We start from the raw sequence: 6,232 nt of genomic DNA, 5'->3' as shown, positions 1-6,232 counted from the left end.
TATATTTGATAACATTTAATAACGATAGAAATTTTTTAAGGTACTTCTCCAGACGTTTCGTTGTTCTGAACAACATCGTCAGTGGATATCTTCTATCGTTATTAAATGTTATCAAATATACCACTCTTTGGTCTAGAAAGAATACTTTTTGATATTACAATGAGAGTGAATAATCAACGGCTTGTCCACCAACTCTTTGACATTAATTTTTCTTCTCATTATTTCGCACCAAGTTATTATTTTTGTTGTATTCTCTAGCTTCTGTTTGCTTTGCAGTTGTTCTTGTGCAACCCCCCCCCCACACCCATTTTTCGATGCCTAGTTGCAACGCTGACGCCGAGACCTCTGGTCGGTTGAGTTGCTCCCAGCACATCAGCACGTCGTCCCTACATCCCCTATGTTTTGTCCTTTTCCTCGTTTTTTTTTTTTTTTTTTTTTTGTTCTCCACCTGTTTTCCAGTAGGGCTGTGTCAATAGTAAAAAAAATAAAATAAAATAAAATAAAGGATGGAGCAGACGCAACGCATATTGAAGGTGGACAGGCGTTGCAAGTCGCCCTGAAGGGGTACCCAGCACTCCGAACCGTATAGAAGAAAGGACATGGCACATGCGTTAAAAACACACCTCTTCACGAACAGGGGAAGCTGACCATTGGCAAATATACAGGGCGCTGTGATGCACCACAGGCCTTGGAGGCACTCGCGATGCGGGCGTTGACGTCCACTGCCGAACGGTTGTTGCTGGCAATAATGGAACCCAGATACCTGAATTCAGGCACATTCGTAATCTCAACATCTGCCAGCGTGAGTGGGACACGTACCATGAATTGGGTCTTAGTAGTGCTGACAGTTAGTCCAAAATCAGCAGCAGTCGCCTGGCATACAGAGAGCGTGAGCTGAGCATCGTCACGTGTAGTCGCCAACAAGGCTCAATCGTTGGCAAACAGGCATTCCCCGAACTTGGTCGATATTTTGCGTGCCCTCGGCCTGCCGAAAATGTTGCTGTCAATGCAATAGCAAACCTCCATGCCAACGCCAGGAACTGCCGACACTCTCCGGGACCAAACAGTGAAAATGGCCCACATGAATAGATTGAAAAGCACGGGGGCCATAGAGCACCCCTGCCTCAAGTCGCTGTTGATGTTGATGGGTTGACTCCCAAGCACACACACACAGACACACACACACACACACACACACACACACACACACACACACACACACACACACACACACACACACACACACACACACACCTTGAAACACCTTGAAACCACCACCTAAAGGTGAAGCAGTGCCTCAAAGAGGCAAGGAGGGCAGAGTTACTTCTTGCATTTGTGTTAAGCCAGGCACAGGAGACGTGTGAGTTTCTGAGAGCAGGTCGGGCATCGGATGGTGTGGCGCTCGGAGCCAGGGCTGCATGTTCTGTGGTTGCAGTTGTGCCGGCGGAGCCCAGCTTTGCTCCGGAAGCAGCGGTCACATGTGTGGCAGTGGTCCTGACATTGGCTGCAATCAGGTGAGCCAGGTGTAACTATCTCTGGAACTGGAGCCTCACCAAGGCTGGAAGAGCAGCTATGCACAGCAAATCCACCTCGGCCAACGATAGCAAGTATCCAAATTTACATAATAACCCAAAATAAATGTAGGCCTTAGCCCGTTTGCGTGCGGCTGACGTGTATACACGCGCCTGAATCCCATGTCGGTTCTCTGATGAAGTGTGTACACGCACTTCGATGTGCATCAGGTATCGCGGTGAATAGATCTGTGCACAAACCCTTGATTTTCTGTGCAAGAACATCGAACCTCCACAAACAACACAATGTTGCAAAGGTCTTGAGCTCAGTTTTCAAGAGATATACAGTTCTACGAGATAGGATAAATATTGGGTGAGTGGCGACAACATGAACACGGAAATCACGGACTGGATTGATCGCAATTTTTTTGTTCGTGACTTCGCAGTTGTTTGGAGTATGCCAGAGGATTTCCTTTTTGCACAGCGCATGTGTCATGGCCATCAAATGAATCGCGTGGATCTCAGCTTTGCAGAGCAGTTTGAATTGTGAAAATGGTTGAATTTGAGCAAGTTGCCGAAAAAGAGTGTGTGAGTGAGGTGTTGTTTCATTCCAAAGGCATGGTTGGCCAGTTTTGAGAGGTCGCGGATGTCGCTCTAGTGGGCTATGGAGCTGAGAGCTTCCAGGATGGATTAACTTGGTCCTGATCTTTCCAAAAAGCCCAGGTTGATGAAATTCCCTCCAGGAGAACCGAAATGATAATAATAATAAATTTCGCTAGGAGCAGTGCGCCAAAACTCCACCAGGAGAGTCTGTGCGCTGGAGTGCCAGAGTATTAGGGAAAACAGGCCAGCATGCAAAGGGTTAATTTTTCGTTTCAGGGGGGGGGGGGGGGGTGGTGGTGGGTCATAACTAAACTTATTCCCGTAGCTATGCAGAAGACGTTACTTCAGTAACGTCTTCTGCATAGCTAGGGTACAAACAGCTTTAATTTGGTGTTTGTTTGTTTGTGTGTTTGTGTGTTTGTGTCACGCCTGGCGCTATCCCGTATCTGTCCCGTACCGTACCATCAAACACAGCTGGCCACATACAGCTGGCCGCAATATTCAAATAGGGCTTTCAAACGCAAGATCATAACGTGAAGCAACTTGGAAGAATGAGTATGAATGCGAAGTGTATGGGGGAATGCATGGTGGCGATAGTGAGGGTTCGAATCCCAGGTAATGCCTAAAAAAATAGGAGAATTGAAAAATTTATAACATCCCTTTTCTTTTTTTGCCGTCATCAAGGCGTTAGACGGTACCCTCGAAGGTACCTGTCCCGTACCTGTCCCGTACCTGTCCCGTACCTGTCCCGTACCTGTCCCGTACCTATGCCGTACCGTACCGTACATTCAAAGACGGCTGGCCACAATGCATATTCAAATAGGGCATTCAAGTACAAGATCATAACATGAAGCAACTTGGAAGAATTAGTATGTATGCGAAGTGTATCGGGGGATGCATGCAGGGCAATAGTGCGGGTTCGAATCCCAGGTTATGTCTAAAACAAAAAGTAGAAACTTATAAGAATTTATAACATCTCTATGCTTTTTGTCTAGGTCATCAAGGCAAAAAAGCCCTGAGCTTCCAAGCTCTCTCGCATCGTGAAAATGATATTTACGGATGGCCCCTTAATAGGTTCTTCATTAACATGCTTTTCGGTTAAATTTGCTGACACATCGTGATATTGACACTCATTATCATGTCCTTATTTCTGCAGGCGCTGAAAGCTATTCTAATCCAGGACGCTGCAAAAATGTGACCCTTTACTATCGACAAGGACATGGAGCACTCGTGAATTCTACTGAAGCCCGTGAGATGTGTCTGTCATCGGGAATGGACCTGCCCACAATGCGGCTATATAATGGGACACTTCTTACCGCCCATTGCCTATTCGACCTGATTCAACCCTGGTCTCTCGATATTGTAACGAGGCATGATCTCCCTGAATTGGAGCTCAAAGGTGTTTTTGTTTGGGCACTTCATGATGACCAAGAAGCTCTCGGTGTATTCTTTCGGAATGGACATCGGCGAAATTTTGTTGGGCAAACAACAAATCACCGGGTCGTTTGTGCTGGTACGTTGTTTCTTGTACCCATCATATCAAATAGGGCTTTCAAACGCAAGATCATAACGTGAAGCAACTTGGAAGAATGAGTATGAATGCGAAGTGTATGGGGGAATGCATGGGGGCGATAGTGAGGGTTCGAATCCCAGGTAATGCCTAAAAAAATAGGAGAATTGAAAAATGTATAACATTCCTTTTCTTTTTTTGCCGTTATCAAGGCGGTAGATGGTACCCTCGAAGGTACCTGTCCCGTGCCTGTCCCGTACCTGTCCCGTACCTGTCCCGTACCTATGCCGTACCGTACCGTACATTCAAAGACGGCTGGCCACAATGCATATTCAAATAGGGCATTCAAATACAAGATCATAACGTGAAGCAACTTGGAAGAATTAGTATGTATGCGAAGTGTATCGGGGGATGCATGCAGGGCGATAGTGCGGGTTCGAATCCCAGGTTATGTCCAGGTAATACGACACAAACATGTATGTTAACATGTGGGCCGGTTTGGAGGGCAGGATTTGATAATCCAGCACCCTTTATCCAGCAGAAAACGCTGTTGTAAAAGGTGCCAGATTACAGAGGGACGACTGTATCATAGCAGAATACGAAAGAACTTGAAAGCTCTGTGCACTCGCTGTGATTTTGCCCGGCTCATCATGCACATTATTCAAACTGATGGAAACTTTTTTGAAACACAATGATGGCTGTATAATGATGGCTATATAATGATGGCTGTAATACAAACAACAGTAACATAACAATAATTATTATCTTCAACATTGGGTCCCCCAATGTAAGTTACCAGTGTTCTATGTGCCCTCTTCTGCAGACTATACTTGGTGTGCCCCCCCTGCCCCACATGCCAGCTTTCGTAATTTCTCATACATTAATGGCACGACAAATAAAGGAACAATGGACTGTAACCCTGGATTCTATCGCTTTGGTACCCTGCCGATGATGTGCAGGGGTGGAAACAAGTGGAGTTCTGAATGCAAACGTGAGTCCGGAATCAACATTTACCATAATATTTGCAATTTTTCCTGTATTTGTTCAAGTCACATCTTGCTCCATTTCGTGGTGTGGGGCCCTTTGCTACCGTATTTCCTCGCATATAAAGCCATGGCGTTATAGGTGAAACATCGCTGTTTTGGACCAAATTTTTGGAGAAAATAGCCTCGGTTTTAACGCCATGGCGCTAAAAGTGAGAGACGCTTACATGAAAAAAATTGGCAGAATATGAACTTGGAGTACTCGCATGCATGTGCCGTTGCACGTTCATGTCCAGCATCCGGATACTTTAAACTTTCCCGGAAAATTTAAAATTGTGAACCTATTGTGTACAAGGTGGCATACAAACTTGTGTGAAGGTGCGGTGGCGGTATGGCATGTGACAGTGGGGATTATTCTTATATTCCACGATGGCGTGACGCCAATAAGGATGATTAATAAGTGCGATAGAACTGGTACTAGCCAGAAACAGCTAGATGGAAATTAACGGGAGGCAAGAAGCAATGGATCATGAAAAACAAGCGGGGGCAATAACGTTAGCAGGGGTGATCAAGATAGTTAAGTACACGTTCGAGATATCAGAAACCAGGGGGATGCGCGGAGCAGGAGCAAGTACTGCTTAAAAGAAGACTGGATGCATTGTTTCGGAAAGATTTTCTACGAGGTTGGGTTGTGATGTCGATAGGGAGTGAGTTGTAGAGGGTGAGGGCACTATTGATGGGGGAATCTCGGTGCCTGTTCGTGTGTGCGTGTCCGATGGAGTAGGTCCTTGTCTGTCGAAGGGTGTATGGTTGGTGTTGACGTTGTGGTGCAAGATGTGGTTGTTGCAGGTGTGGTGGGGAGGTTTGGTGGTGGATGTCCCATGCTAGTAGGGCTTGTTTAACAAGGAGTCGTGAGCTAAGGGTGGGGAGTTTTGCGTGATGGAGGAGGGAGCTGTGGTGAAGTGGTGCAAAGAGGGGAATCCGAAGGCAGATGCGTATAGCACGGCGTTGAATTCTCTCCAGTGTGTCCCACTGTTGCTGTGTGGTGTTGGAGAGGGCAAGGCTGCCATATTCGAGAACGGGTCGGATGTAGGTTGTGTATATTAGCAATAGGCTGGAAGCGTTCATTGTGCCACGTGTCTTTTGGAGTTGGTGTAGTAGTTTTTTTGGCTTTGTTGGTGGTTCCTATGATGTGTTGGGTCCATCGTAAATCGTCTTGGAGTGTAACACCAAGGTGCCTATGTTGGTGGACCTGCTGCAGCCGAGTCGAGTGGAGCGTGATGTGGATGGTGTGTTGGGGTTGGAAGGAAAGGACGACGGTTTTCGTGGTGTTGACGAGGAGATGCCAATCCTTCAACCATGGTCCTGCTGCGTCCACGGCACGTTGGAGGAATGCAGCTGACAAATCCCTCGTGTAATGCGTCGCGATGAGTGCCGTGTCATCGGCGAACTTGCTGCATTTAGTGTGAGAGTTTGTACATGCTGGGGGGAGGTCGATCGTGTACACCAGGAAAATAAGAGGCCCCAGGACAGAGCCCTGGGGTACTCCAGCTGGAATGGATTTCCATGATGACAAAGCGGAGCCAACCTTGACGCGTTGTCGGCGGCGAGTCAGGTAGCTTGTA

This window comes from Sycon ciliatum, chromosome 3 (genome assembly GCF_964019385.1).
Source record: "Sycon ciliatum chromosome 3, ocSycCili1.1, whole genome shotgun sequence".
Lineage (NCBI taxonomy): Eukaryota > Metazoa > Porifera > Calcarea > Leucosolenida > Sycettidae > Sycon > Sycon ciliatum.
This window is presented reverse-complemented; position numbering follows the sequence as displayed.